This window comes from Artibeus jamaicensis, unplaced genomic scaffold (assembly GCF_021234435.1).
Source record: "Artibeus jamaicensis isolate MK-2021 breed Jamaican fruit bat unplaced genomic scaffold, CSHL_Jam_final contig_467, whole genome shotgun sequence".
Lineage (NCBI taxonomy): Eukaryota > Metazoa > Chordata > Mammalia > Chiroptera > Phyllostomidae > Artibeus > Artibeus jamaicensis.
In genome coordinates, this window is record NW_026521845.1 from 9,614,862 (window position 1) to 9,630,488 (window position 15,627).

General features: G+C 39.3%; 1 long non-coding RNA gene across 2 annotated transcripts in view; it reads left to right on the plus strand.

Moving 5' to 3' along the window:
* LOC128627768 (uncharacterized) overlaps positions 1–15,627 on the plus strand; it is a 29,677-nt gene that overhangs the window by 1,336 nt on the left and 12,714 nt on the right. The window contains exon 2 of one of the 2 annotated variants that reach the window (XR_008392069.1): positions 3,952–4,198. This is a non-coding gene — a long non-coding RNA (uncharacterized LOC128627768). The remainder of the gene's footprint in view (positions 1–3,951; positions 4,199–15,627) is intronic. The other variant, XR_008392070.1, reaches the window with a different exon arrangement.

The following is a 15,627-nucleotide window of genomic DNA, read 5'->3' on the forward strand; positions in this document are numbered from 1 at the left end:
ACTGCCAATCGTGACGGTGTTTCTCATGTGAGAACATCTTGCCAATTTTGAACCTTTGCCCTGGGTCAGAGTATTTACATAATCACACAATGACTGAAGCTCATATATATATCTTCTGTTAAACATTTTTCAAGGAAATAAAAAAAAAAGTGTTTACTAATGATCTAGATAAACATCTACCTTCTCTAACATAACTCCCACTTAATAAAGTTATTCTCCCACATGGCTCTATTGAACACAGAACTGAATGAACAGGGATCTTTATATATCAGGAAAGTGATAACTTTCAAAGCTCCAATAACTCAGGTTTGTTTTATATTCCAAAGATGGCTTTTTAGTCACAGTTTCAGCAGATGTGTATTGAGCGCAAACCTTGTAATAAGCCCTCCTCTGGTAAGTAGGGAGACAGTCTTCTCTAAGATAAGTAAAGGCAAAAAGTATTATCATTATTACTTTTATTCCAGCAGAGAATCTATATTTTAAGGTTCTGAAGTACTTGTAGTCCAAACCAATTTTAAATGTAAGATTGAGCCAATCCTCTTAAATGTTACTTAGAAAAAACAAATGTTTCCCTTTGGCATCTTCTCTAGGTCAAACCCATGAAGCCCCATTGAAAGGGACCCCTCTTTAGTCCTGGATGATGGTGGGGAGGGAGTCTCACAATGTCCTCTGCCCCCCCCCAACACCTCTGCACGTGCTGTTGCCCCTCATGCTGACCCAAAGCCAGCAAGGTTTGATCTCAGCTGTGTTTGAGCCAGTTCTTGCTGTTCCTATAACTAGGTAGTGTGTAAAGCAATAAAACACAAGCCCTCAAGGAGAGCTACAGTATCTCTGAAAATCACACTGAATACTTTGGAAAGCCTTCAAAAAGAGGGTCATTACAAATATTTCTGTTGAACTAGGTGTGGGCAAGATGACTGTAAAAGATGGGGAGAAGCTGTAAACATCTACAAGGACTCTGGTTTCGGAATACTTTGGGTATCTCTATGTTTTTGGCCTCACTTCAAAGGAGCTGAAATTGAGAAATCGTAAGATGAGGCATTACAACATGAGGGCAAGGTCTGTTCGGAAAAAGTCCCACCATTGTCAATAATAACAAGAACGGTCTGCACAGCATCGATGTAAGCTGGCAGCCGAGGAGAGTGGACTGGGATGCACATGTGTCAACAATGACTTCACTGTAGTGGTCAGTGCGGGTGGTAGATGCTGTTGAGTGAGCATGTGTACTATGTGGCTGTTGCATTCAAAATGACTAAGTGAGTAGAGCAATAAATCTGCACCAAATTTTGCATTAAGCCTGAACATTCCTCCCCAGAAACTGTCCGGATGATTCAGAAGGCCGCAGCTACGGGCAACTGGTGATGGGCAGCTTCATCACAACAATGTGCCCACTCACACAGCACGTCTCCTGCAGAGTTTTTTGGCAAAACATCAATTCACCCAGGCAACTCAGTCCCTCTTCAGCCCAGATATGGTGCCCTATACTTCTGGCTTTTCCCAAAACTAAAATCACCTTTGAAAGGAAAGAAATTTCAGGCCATCGATGAGATTCAGAAAAATACAACAGGGCAGCTGATGGCAACTGGGAGAACCGTGTGAGGTGCCAAGGTGCCTGCTTCGAAGGGACTCAGGCATCACTGTTCTGTGTACAATGTTTCTTGTACCTTGTATCTTCTTCAAAAAATGTCCCTATCTTTCATAGACTTGATACCTTCTGGACAGACCTTGTACATGAAAATACTATGTAGGATTCAATCAGGCAGCCAGGCACAGAGAAAAGGCAGGGGTCTACAAGAAAAAGGGTGAAGAATAACTACGTTTATTCATCTGAAATGAATAGTTCAAGGTACGTATGCATCGCCTTTGTGATCCTCTCTCTGTATGGCTCTATTTTTTGAATACCCTCACCCGAGGACATTAACACTGATTTTTTTTTAAAAGGAAAAGAGAGAGAGAAAGAGAGACATTGAGGTGAGAGAGAAACATTGACCGGACGCCTCCCATATGCCCCAACCAGGGATCAAACCTGTGACCCTTCAGTTACGGGATGGTGCTCCGACCAACTGAGCCACATGACCAGGGTATAAGCCTCTTTTAATTAACTACCCAATTACAAGTCCAATTACTTTCCCAGTAAAATGAGAAAAGCACTGAAATACGTGTGTGGCATAAACAGCAAAGAGCACACTGATTTCTTTCTCACCTCAGCCACTTCAAGCAAGACACGCTCTCAAAATGTTGAATTCTTGGTTATAAAATGGAAAACACAATACTTGACAGGCTTCCTTCAGTCACTTAATGACCATGTCTTTTTTGTGGTGAGAACGTTTAAGATCTACTCTCTGAATAGCTTCTAAGTCTATGATACAGCACTGTTAACTATAATCACCTCGCCACACGTTCGACCCCCAAATTCAGTAATTTTCTACCTGCAACTTAGTACTGTCTGACAAACACCTCTCCACTCTCCCCACCCACAGACCCTGGGAACCACCATTCTACTCCCTGGTTCTGCGAGTTTGGCCGTTGCAGATTCCATATCTAGGGAAAACATGCAATATTTTATCTTTCTTCATCTGACTTATTTCACTAACCACAATGCATTCAAAGTTGATGCATCTTGTTGGAAACGGTAGCATTCCCTTCTCTCTCGTGGTTGAATAATATTGATAACAAAAATATTTTAGCTATAATCTTATCCCTATCTTCTGCATCCACGCATCTGTGGATGGACATAGGCTGCTTACATCCCTTCGTCATTGTCCATAAGGCTGCCGTAGACGTGAAAAGGCAGATTTGTCTTCCGTCCCCTGCTTTTCCCCGTTAGTGCTGGATCACGTGGCAGTACTGGTTTTCCTTGTTTTAAGGAGGCTCCACTTTGGTTTTCAAGGTGGTGGCATGAATGTACATTCCCACCAGCTGCGTACAAGGCTTTCCTTTCCCCGACATCCTTTCCAAGACTAACCTCTCATCTTTTGATGACCAGTGTGAGGTGGTACCTCACTGTGGTTTTGATTTGTATTTTCCTGATGATCTGTGATGTTGAAAACTTTTTCTTGTACCTGTTGGCCATTTTTATGTCCTTCTCTGGAAAAAGAGCATCTAATCAGATTGTCCGGGGTTTTGTTAGCGGATTATAAATATTCTTTATATGTTTTGAATATTAACCCTTTATCAGACAGATGGTTTGCAAATAGTTTCTTCCATTCTATAGTTGCCTTTTTATTTTGTTGACTGTTTCCTTTGCTGTACAGAGCTTTTTGGTTTGATGTGCTCCCACTTATTTATCTTTGCCTTTCTTGCTTTGCCTTCAGTGTCATATAAAAAAAAAAAAACATTGCCAAGGCCAATGTCAGGGAGCTGTTCCCTTATTTTTACTCCTGGGAGTTTTACAGTTTTAGGTCTTAATTCTTTCATGCATTTCAAGTTAATTTTTGCAAGTGGTATAAGACTGGGGTCTAATTTCACTTTTCTGAGTGTCGTTTTTTAGTTTCTCAACACTATTTATTGAGATTGTCCTTTTCTCATAGAGTACTCTTGCCTCCCTTGTCAAATATGAGTTGACCATCCATGTGGAAGTTTATTTCTGGGATCCAGACTCTGTTCCATTGGCCTATGTATCATTATTTTTTAACATCAATGTCATACTGTTTTGATTACTATAGCTACATAGTATAGTTTGAAGTCAGAAGTGTGGTAAGTGTGCTACTTCCGGCTTTGTTTGTTCTTCTCTCTCAAGATTGCTTTCCACACCAATCTCACTGTTGTTTTTTTTCTACTTCTGAGAAGAATGACATTGTAGTTTCAACAGGGCTCACATTAGCCTAGAATTGTATCTTCAAATGTAGAGAAAAAGAAAATGAATATGTAACTATCCCATCCAATGCATGAACCCACCCAGCTCAAGCACAAACCATCCTACCCTTTTTCCTCACCCTCCTTTTCCCACAGCAGCACTGAAGACTGAAGAGGAGCCTGCCCATGTAGTAGAAGATGAGCAAGAAGAAGAGGAGAGAAGGACCCCCAGGTCCCCTTTCCCACCAAAGAAATCTGCCATCTGGAACCCTGCCCAAGCTGGAGGAGAGTGTAATGCCAGGTGGACACTGAGTTTTATCAGCACACTTTTCCTGTAATTCCTGAACTTGGAGAGAACAGCACAAACTGAAGACGGAGCTCTCATCAACTCACACTCTCATGAGTAAGTGTAGTCTTGACATGACCTATGTACCCTTTTACCTATCAGCTTTTGTGTGCCCTCGATCTGAAATGTCTTCTTGCTTCTTTGCCTGTACCTTGCTTACTCTGATGTGACATCTAGTAGCTGATTTCTTCTCAGCTTTTTTGTCAGAACACTGATTCCTCATTGCCTTCCCACTGTAGCGAGCAGTAGTACTTCGCACTGACTCCTGTCCATGGTCAAGTCTGCACCCTTGGCACTGCCAACCCTCACCCACAGCTGGGCATGTCTCATCATGGAAGGAAACACAACAGTTAATTAGCTAGTTTACATTCCAGCTTGTTTTGTGAGCATTGGAGATCCAGGCAAACAAGAAAGAGCAATGCAGTATGTAAAACTTGTGAGCGAAGCACAGAAATAACCCTCCAGAATGGAACTAACATACACTGTGAGCTCATTCACATGAGAGAGTTGTGAATTTGGCTTTATTTGCATTTGATGAATTGTGTGTTATACATCCACTGGAAATCAGAGGACCTACTAAGGTGGTGCAATTTTCTTTTAAAAGTCGCACACAAATTTGGGCGCCTTCCCTTATATGGGTATGTGTTTAAAATGGTATCAAAAGCAGGTTTCAAAGTGATAAAAAAAAAAAACACTCCTCAATCAATTTCTTGTTAAGGTTTGAATTTTGACAAAGTCGAAACTCAGAAAATGATTGCAATGATAACTTTTATATGCCTGCATAATGGAATGAGTTAGTACTGGAAATGACTTTCTTTTTACTTGCTGTGATCTTTCCCAGTCTCCCTTGCAAACTGCTTTGGATCGGCTCTCTGAGCCAGGCTAGTACGAAACCGCTAGGGAAGGCCCAGCTGCAATACATAAAGCAGCAGCTCTGGTTCATTATTGCATTTTCCCTCCCTCATAACTAGAAGGCTAATAATAGGGGCATAGGGTATCACATACCACTACGTCAATGAGAAAATTGGTAATGGTGACATTTAGTTAATGCATAAATCTTTACTAAAAGTACATACAATTTTAAGTAATGAGTTGTAGACGATGGCTGTTAATTGCCTTGCCCTGTGTAAGATGACCCTTATATTCCTTCCACTTTCATTCATTAATCAGTCAACGATCATTTATCGATTGTCTAGAATGTGTTAGGCTTCTTGCTAGGTGCTAGAGATACAAAGTAGGGTAAGAAACAATACCGCACCTGCTCCACAATTTTGGTGTATTTGCAAAGAAAGGCTTGTAGAAGATCATTTGAGGAGATGTTAAGTGCTATACCAGGTTTGCACCAGCTTCAGCGATGGGAATTTGAAAAGGCACAATTAATTGATGGGGATGACTTGGGAATAAGTATTTCAGAGAGAAGAAAACCCCTGTATTTCCTAAGCTACACTAGCAATTCCGAGGCAAAGATGCTGAGGAGGAGAGAGACACTGTACACCACAGGATGAGCATGTGCTGAAACACCTGGGCCTTAGCACCTTCCAGGAGCTCAGTCATTGCATCAGCAAGAGTGTGAAGTATGAGAAACAAAGTCTCATTGACACACAAAGACAAGTCCTAGATTATCAAGTATCTTCTATGCATGCCAAAGAATTTGGTGTTTATTCTATAGGCAGTAGGGAGCCATTGGAGAACATTTATAAGGAGAAAGACATTTTCGAATTTGTGATCATAGACAGATCATTCTGGCAGCCATACAGAGGACTGGTTAAAACTCAGATTCAAGTCTTGCAAATCTGTGATCAGTTGATGTATAGATTCAGAGGGTCTATTATATTCCGACACAAAAGCGCAACTTCTCTGTCTATATATCTTTTCTGGGGAGAACTTCCATGACATACATTTGACTTCCAATCATTAAAATGAGATGATACTGGAAGCTGAGAGTAGGGGGGACCATTTATCTGGGTTTGTCTGGGACTTTCCTGGTTTTAGTAATGAGAGTATTGCATCCTGGGAAAATTCTCAATTCCTGGCAAACTGCAATAGTTGGTGGCCCTACTGGGAAGTCAGAAGACTATTGCAACAGTCTGTGTGAAAGGAAGTAAAGATCTCCAGCTAGAGAGAAGGAATGACCTTGAGGGGTAAAGTCCATAGGACTGAACGGCTGATGAATTTAAGGTATGGTGGGAAAAGATAAATTGAGGATTAATCCCATGTTTCTAGCTCTAGTTACTACATTCATGTGGTTACCATAAAGAAAAGTGTGTGTGTTTGTGAGTGTGTGTAGAAGGATTAGTTCCACTCGAAACATATAGATATTAAGTATTTATGAGATTCCAATGGGAAGTTGGATATAAAAATTTAGAGTTGTAAGAAATATATCTAGGATGCATATGTAATTTAGTAAGCCATTATATTGTGGGTATTAATTGAAAATTTGGATAAGATTATATAAAGATGATGTGTACTGTGAGATGCAGGGGTCAAGGAGAGTATTCTGGGAAATTTCTATATTCGAGGACATCTGTAGAAAGCAGGTCCTGCAAAGGATAAGAAAAAAAGTCTGCTGAGAACTCCAATAAGATTGCCAAGAGAAACTGCACTCTTAGAATCCAAGAGAAGAAAGATTATAATGATTATTTATATCTGTTAAAGTTTTAAATATTTTTTCTGGACATACTAGCCAAGGTAAATAGGAAAGAGAAATAAATTATAATATAAAAACTGGAAAGGAGGAAATAAAATATATTGTTTGAAGCATCCATGATTACTTACAAAATCAGTTGAAAATATGAGGGCAAACACTAAGAGAATTTAATAAGCTGGCTAGAAACAAAGTACATACAGAATGCAAATGGTTTCTGTTTATATAAACAATGAGTTGGAAGATTTAATGGAAAAAGGCAATCATCTCTAATAACAACAATAAGAGTTAATATCGAATGCTATTATTAAATGAATATTGAATGTTATTATGTGCTAGGCACTCTTCTAAGTGCTTTCATAGGTCTAATTTATTTAATCCTCCTAGTAACTGCACTTGACAGATGAAGAAAGAGATAAAGAGAGGTAAAGTAACTTGCTCATGTTTATACAGTTAATAATTGGGAGACAAATATTTTAAATCTAGGGCGTCTTAATCCATAGGCTGTGATCTTAACTTGTACATGCTATAGTATGTAGTTAATCTCTTTAGGAAAGAAAAGTAGTAAGGTAATACTCAGGAATATCAGTATACTTAACAAGAAACACCTAAAATCTCTATGAAAAAAATGTTAATACACTACCAATGAAGAAAGAAAGTCTTGGACAAATAGAAAAACATATCATATTCTTGGATAGAAAAATGTAACATAAAAATATAAGTTCTCCCTAAGTTCATCTATAAATATAACTTGATTCCAATAAAAATAACAAAAGAAGTTTTTTTCTGTGAATCTAGTTTTTAAAGCTCATATGGAAAAATTTTTAAAGGAAACTCCATAAAAGAAGAGTTTGGTTAACTAAAACTAACAGATTTCTACAAAGAGCCAAGAACAAACAAGACATATTGAAAAAGAAAGTATGGATGAAGGAAGGTCTTGCTTTATAGATACTGAGATTTATGAAGCTGTGGTGATTAAGATACTGTGGTACTGGTACAGGAATACAGAGAGACTTAAATGGTGTAGCATGGAAAACTAGGAAGCTGACCCAATGCGTACACAGTCCCTTAAATATGGCAAGGGTGACATCCTCCCCTTCCCCTGCCCCGGCAGAGCAGCTGGGAAGATGAGAGTCTTTTAAAGAAGTGGTGTTGACAAAACAGGGATATCTGCTTTTACCACTCTCATTCAAAATAGTACTGGAAGTAACAGCCACAGCAATCAGACAAGAAGAAGAAATAAAAGGCATCCAAATTGGAAAGGAGGCAGTAAAACTATAGTTATTCTCAGATGATAGTATTGTATATATAAAACCCTAAAGATTCTGTCAAAAGACTGCTAGATCTAATAAATGAAGTAGGCAAAATAGTATGATACTAAATTAATATTCAGAAGTCAGTGGCATTTTTACACACCAAAAAAGAACTATCAGAAAGAGAAATTAAGAAACAATCCCATTTACTATTGCAACAAAAAAAATCATAATGTGCCTAGAATAAATTTGACCAAGGAGGTAAAGGACCTGTACCTGGAATAGTATAAGATACTGAAGAAAGAAATTGAAAAAATGTTCCTGGATAGAAAAGTTAACATCCTTAAAATATCCATGCTACCCAAAGCAATGTATAGTTTCAATGTAATTCCTGCTAAGATGCCAATGGCATATTTCACAGATCTAGAACACTCCAAAAATTTATGTGGAATCACAAAAGACTCTGAATAGCCTCAACAATCTTTAGAAAGAAGAACAAAGTTGGAGGTGTCACACCACCTGTTATAAAATTATACTACAAGGCCATAGTAATCAAAACAGCATGGTATTGGCACAAGAAAAAGCATACAGATCGATGGGACAGAATAGAGAGCACAGAAATAAATCCATGTCTTTAGAGCAAATTAATATATGACAAAAGAGGAAGAACATACTACAGGGTAAAGACAGTCTCTTCGATAAATGATGTTGGGAAAACTGGACAGATACATGCAAAAAATGAAACTACATCATCAACTTACACCATACACAAGAATAAACACAAAATGAATTAAAGACTAAATATAAGTTGCAAAACCATTCAAACCCTGAAAGAAAACATAGACAGTAAACTTTCAGATAACTCTTATAGCAATATTTTTGCCAATATATCTCCTTGGGCAAGGGGGAAAAAAGGAAAAAATAAATAAATGGGACTACATCAAATTTAAAAGCTTCTGCACAGCAAAAGAAACCATCAATGAAATGAAAAGGGAACCCACTGAATGGAAGAACAGATTTGCCAATGATACATCAGATAAGGGGTTCATTTCCAAAATATACAAAGAAGTTGTACAACTCAACAACAAAATCCCATTAAAAAATGGGCAAAGGACCGAATAGACACTTCTTTAAAAAGTACATACAGATGATCAAGAGACCTATGAAAGAAATGCTCAATGTCACTAATCATCAGAGAGATGCAAATTAAAACCACAGTGATGTATTTCCTCATGCCTGTTGGAGTGGCCATCATCAATAAATCAACAAACAAGTGCTGGTGAGGATGTGGAGAAAAGGGAACCCTAGTACATGTCAGTATGATCGCAGGCTGGTGTGGCCACTGTGGAAAACAATATGGGGTTTTCTTAAAAATCTTAAATGCAACTACCTTTTGACCCAGCAATCCCACTTCCTGGAATATACCCAAAGAAATTTAAAACACTAATTTGAAAGAATATATACAACCCCATGCTCACTGCAGTGTTATTTACAATAGCCAATATCTGGAAGCAGCCCAAGTGTCCCTAAGTAAATGAGTGGATAAAAAAGCTGTGGTATGTTTACACAATGGAACACAATGGTGCCGTGAAAAGAAGGGAATCTTACTTTTTGCAACAGGAGGAACCTGGAGGTTATTATGCTAAGTGAAATAAGCCAGTCAGAGAAAGACAAATATCCTATGATTTCACTGATGTGTGGAATCTAATGAACACAATAAACTCATGAAAAAAAAATGGAAACAAAGGCATGGACACAAGGAACAGACTGACAGCTTGGTCAGAGGGGAGGGGGGGAGGGGGGAAGGGATTAAGGAACACACCTGCACACACACAGAGACACAGACAACAGTGCGGGGACAGCCCTAGGGAAAGAGGGTTGGTAGAGGTGGGCAAAGAGGGGATAAATGGGAACGGAAAAAGACTTGGGTTTGGGCAACGGGCACACAATGTAGCACTCAAATGAGATTCTGTTGAACTGTTGTTCACCTGCAACCTGTATGGCTTTGTGAACCAGTGCCACCCAATAGCAATAAAGAAGCAGTATTGATAAAATTGGGTATTTGCTTGAGTGGCAGAAGTTGGAGTAAGTTTCACACATTCACACAAAAAAAGAGCTATGGGGAATTATAGATTTAAACACAATGAGAAAGAAGGATTCTTTGTTTGTTTTCAAATACTAATTCAGAAGAATAACCTCACTATCTGGTAAAGAAAATGATATCCCAAACAAGGCAGAAAAGTTAGACCACAAAGAAAAAATATGAATACATTCCTGACAGTAAGCATATGAAAAATTTGTTTATCAAAGGATACAGTGAAGGACATAATGAAATTGAAATGACAAACCACAGAAGATAACATATGTAATACATATAACTGACAAAGGGGTCATATCTCAAATATACAAAGCATAACAAACTTATAAGCAAAAGATGAAAGGCAAAAAGCAAATCTATAAAACATAGGGAAAGAGCTTGAGCAGAGTCGGCATCAGAAAGCAAATTCAAATCAGGTTGGTTAAACAAGAACTTAAAAACCTGAGAACATCAAATGCTTAGAAAATAGAGCAACCAGTAAACTCTTTCACTGCTGGGGCAACATCAATGGATCAAAGAAACAGTTTGTCATTTTTTAGGAATGTTGTAGATTTATATATCTCGTGCCTGAACAACTGTATCCCTAGATTTGTTCCCTGTAGAAATGTGCATATATATGATATTTAAAAAGAAACCCTCATTTCCCAAACATCCACAGTTACACCACGCAGCTTACATTGCCACAAGCCCAGGAAGAAGACTCAGTCCATCAACCAGAATGTGTTCATTTGACAAAACTTAAGTTTGAGTACACCAAAAGGTATAAAAAATGCTGAAGAAAAGTTTCTTATCTTTCAAGACCTTATATTTAGAGGAATAAAGCAAAACATGAACATTTAACAAATCCAGGCGTGTATGGTAAGAGCCAGAGAAAAAGAGAAGAAGAAATTTCGAGGAGGACTGGTGTGGTCAGAAGGAGCTGCACGGGAGAGATGGATGCAATGTGACAAACAAGCTTGCATGAAGAATTTCGACAGCTGAGCACACTGCAGTATCAAGCGTCATGCTCATAATATCTCCTATTTCCCCAAACAAGCTCTAAATGTTCTGTGCTGTGACTTGAAAATGTATCTGCATTTAATCAACTCCCAATTACTCGTGCCAGGGAAAGGAATAACTCAAAAACAATTCACTTTGGAATTGGAATAAAACGTGGGCTAGCACTTGAAGTCTCCTGGTCCTCCCTACTTTGGATTACTTGGGCTGATGTTAAAAGAAGCTTGCACCCTTGAAGAGCACAGGGATGCAGGGCTCAGCTTTAGATGCTGGTGACAGGGAAAGCCACTCTGGGACACACACAAAAATTAAAAAATGCTTCTGAATCAATTTCATGTTGTCAGGGCTAAACACAAACAGCCTTCGAACATCTGGGATTTCCTCATTTTAATTCCAAATTGTCATATTTTTACACATTCTTGCTTTTGGTGCTTGGACAGAAATTCCCCCCCCCCAATGTGATTTGTGTCCACTTACAGAATTGTTGAGAGTTCCCATCTGAGGGGGTGCTTTGGATTTTCCCATGGAGACTGTCTTTTATAACGGCAAAGATGGCAGGAAGGGAAGAAAAGGCTAGACAGCGATAAAGAGAATTTCTGCATTAAAAGTCGACATCAACAGCAAACTAAATTATTAAAGAAAATGTGCTAAAATCGTTTCTTTTCTTTTAAAGGGATATGTAAGTTGACATTGAGGCCAACTTCAAGGTGACAGCTTCATGGGATTTTAGGTTACCCCATGCTTTTGCAGTGTATCTGTTTTCTCTGCTTTAGTTTTTCCCCTTAACATCTATTGTTATCTGCATACAGTAATACACTCTGTTTATTTTATCTTGTTGATGCTTTGTCCCCGTGGCTAGAAGGTACACTCCATGAATGCAGAGACTTTGCCCAAAACAATGTGTTAAATGTAAAAGTATATATGTATATATACATATATACACACATACACGTTTGTTACTGAATGAATTCCAAATATTTGTGCTGAGTTTACAGTGGCTTTATATAATCTTGAAGTAATTTTTATATTCAGTTTGCCTTGAATAGATCTTACATTTCTACTCTGAAGAGAAAATTAGATTCAAACTTGACATGACAATGTCTATTCATAAAATGAGATGAAACAGAGAAGATAAATTCGAATGTACGGTTTTTCAAAAAGTATATGTGATCGTCAATCAGAAATACATTCTATAGCATAAATTTAATAACTGAAATCACTGGGCTTTTGTCTAGTTATCTCAAGAGTAACATAAGCTAAATCAATCAATCTCATGAGTAACACACAGTCCAACAGAGGACCTGATGGCAAAGCACAATACAGACTAATTTTTTAGTGTTAAGTATCATCAAGAGTAACTTTAGCAGAGCAACAACCTTGAAGAAAGCTCTCTTAACTGTTTCATAATGATTATTATCGAGCAGTGTGCATGATTGGAGGCGAGGCTCCTTATAAATAAGTTATTTAGTTGAAAAGCAACTTCATAGTGTGACAGGTTGCCAAGATAGGCATGTTGCATGTAGATTAAAGGAGGTACAGATGCATTTTGTATCCTGCATTGGTCAGAAAATGCCAAAACATTTTGAGAAACATTTAGGTGGATCGCTGGCAAACTAGAGCAGATCGGATAAAATAACCAGGATAGTGAAATGCCTAGAAATTATTTTAAATAAATAAATGAACAGTTAAATGAGCTTTATTAATTTAACAAACTTGTTTAAGAATCTACAGATGCTTGGCATGAATGAGAAAATATTTGGATAAGGAAGAATGAAAATTGTTCAAATCATCAAATAATTGAATACCAGGTAACACAGCTAGAATTGGCTTGTTACTCTGGTGAGTCTAAAAAGAACCAGTAAGTAAGTGAAGTTACACAGAATTAGACTGGTATTTTCTGTAAGAGAAAGAAAAAACACCCCTTGTGAACATTGGAAAAACCAGATGACCTGCCCTGTGAGGTAATCAATAACCTCTGGCCACTAGAAGAATACAAACCTCGTATTGTGAATGCCCAGCAGGCAGTGGTCACATTTTGTACGTTCCTGTGCCTTTCATTGGTGCAATGTGTCTACATGTAGAAGAAGACCTATGAAGGGCTCAAGAGACTTTGGTGGGATGGATGAATGGATGGTCTTGGACCTCTGTGAATATCCATCTTTTTGCATGGTCCAGGCCAGTTACGGAAGAATACCAGTGAACTTGGTAAAACAATGATTGGATAGAAAATATGTTGTGGAAGCGAGAGAGTGTGTATAGTGAATATGTTTTAAGACCCATCTACCCCAGAGCCATCTGCTTACATTCCAGTGGAGTAAAAACCCAGAGAATTTCTCTTCCCACCCTCAGAGAAGATTTATTTACATTCCCCAGTGAAGGATTTTCTCTTTCTGGAAAGAGGACAGACTCATGGGCCAGCCATCTGATACAAGCTTTGAGTCTCATAATTTGAGGGCCCCTCCTCTATGGTACAACCCCAGTGAAAAGTTCAGGTGCACACCTGCCTTCACTGCGTTGCCCTCTAGAGGGTTGGACCATTGATGGAAAAAGCCTGTGGGTAATAACCTGTTCTCTGATCCAGAGAGTCTGTGTTTTCTGTCCGGTACCCATACCTATATCCATATATGCATCTACATCTGTATCTTTATCTATATATCTTTGTAAACTAAAGAGAAGGAAGGAAAGAAGGAAGGAAGGGAGGGAGGGAGGGAAGAAATCTATCTGTCCAGGATTCTTTACATTCCTAACTAGATAAAAATTTTTACAGATAATGATGAGGCCTATTCAATGTTTAAACACATGTTGTTCTCCTTCTACATTTCCAGATTATTCCTGGTAATTTTAAGTGGTGTTTTCAGTCCCATGCCAACAAACCAACCAAACAAAATTCAATTTCTGAGAAAAAAATAATGAAGAACGCTAAAGAGGATGCGATGTTTTTGCTTCTAAATATCCCCTAGAAAATGTATGAACTACTTATAAGAGGAAGCAAATTAATCATTTTTCTTTGATAAAAGCACTAGTGAGAAATTGCCTGAGAAAAGGCAGGGCAGCTTGAGGTAAAAGAGTTAAAATAGGGACAAAGAACCTCTTTGGTGAGATAATGTGAACAATTCCATAAACGCGAGCCCTTAAAATGGCAGAAATGGGAAAAAATAATCAACTGGCTTACATCTTCCTCAGGACATGCTCAAAATACACCAAATTCTTCCCTGAACAGAAGAGGAACAAAATCTGTTAACCCAAAGCATTGGAAACTTCTAACTTTCTACGTTGCTGGCATTTTGGGTCTTGAGATGGGCATTAGTCAAACAAGCCAATCATCCATTTAACTACAGGCATTTAGATTTTGTTGTTTTTCTCAAGTCCATTAAGGACAGAAAGCGATCCACGAAAAACTTTAAAAGGACTGATTAACGCATATCTAGTTTCTGTAGTTAAACTATTTGAACGCTCTTTACTCAGCCTCCCCGGGCAAGTTTTATGGTGATTCACCTAAAAAAATCCCTCTCGCTGGCAGAAACACATGTTAAGTACATTTATACACTCAGGAGAAAAGAGACCAAAATATTATGTTACCGAGTTCATGATATGCATATCTTATAGAATTGACTGTAATCAATATCTGTGACCGAGTGGGCCTCAGATCAAACCGCGCCTGGGAGCAAACCGCTGCGGAGCACTCCCCTGAGCGCCCCACTCATTGACCACTGCACGGCACCCCTCAGACCCTAAGCTGCCCGCAGCCTGCACCCGGCCTCGCTCCAGCTGCCGCATGCGCATTGGGGTTTCCATCCTGCTGCTCAGTGTCAGCGCGTTTGCTCATGTGCTGACAGCGGCATCGTGTTACATATGCTGCACCGAGGGGCTGCAGAGATGCTCTTTGAAGATGAAGTTACCCCGCGACCCAGGCACGAATCGCGCGCCCACACTTTGAGAAAAGACGAGGGCACCGACAGGGGAGTAGTTGTGCTCAAGTGGGACATGCTCTGTCTGGCTCTCATGCCACCGAGCAGTTTCAAAGCAGGTCCCCTGGCCTCTTATGCGAACCACAGGGCCACCAGCCGGCCCTCCTGCGGATTTTCAAGGCTACCACGGGACAGGGGTTCAGGCTTGTCCTGAAAGACCCCAGGAGGTAGAACTAAACCACAGATAAAATCTGAGAGCAGGGCCGTCTTCACCCAAAGCCAAGGTGCCTGTTCTGCTTGTCAGAACTCTAAGGGGCATGGGTTTGCGTTGTCATTAGAGTTTCTTATTGGTGAACATCTAACACGGTGGCCACTAGGAGTCAAGGACTCCAGGCACAGCAGGATGAGACGACTTTGGATGTAGGCACGTACTGGAGTATCTGGTGCACGCCCTGGTGTTCCTTTACTTACAGATAGGGAGTAGCTTGGTATCTCCTCCTTCTGATCCTAAGGGGGAAGGTATCACTGCTTCCCCCCTTCCATAGTCCTCGGCTCCTGGACACGTGCCCAGCTAAGAGAAAGAGTGG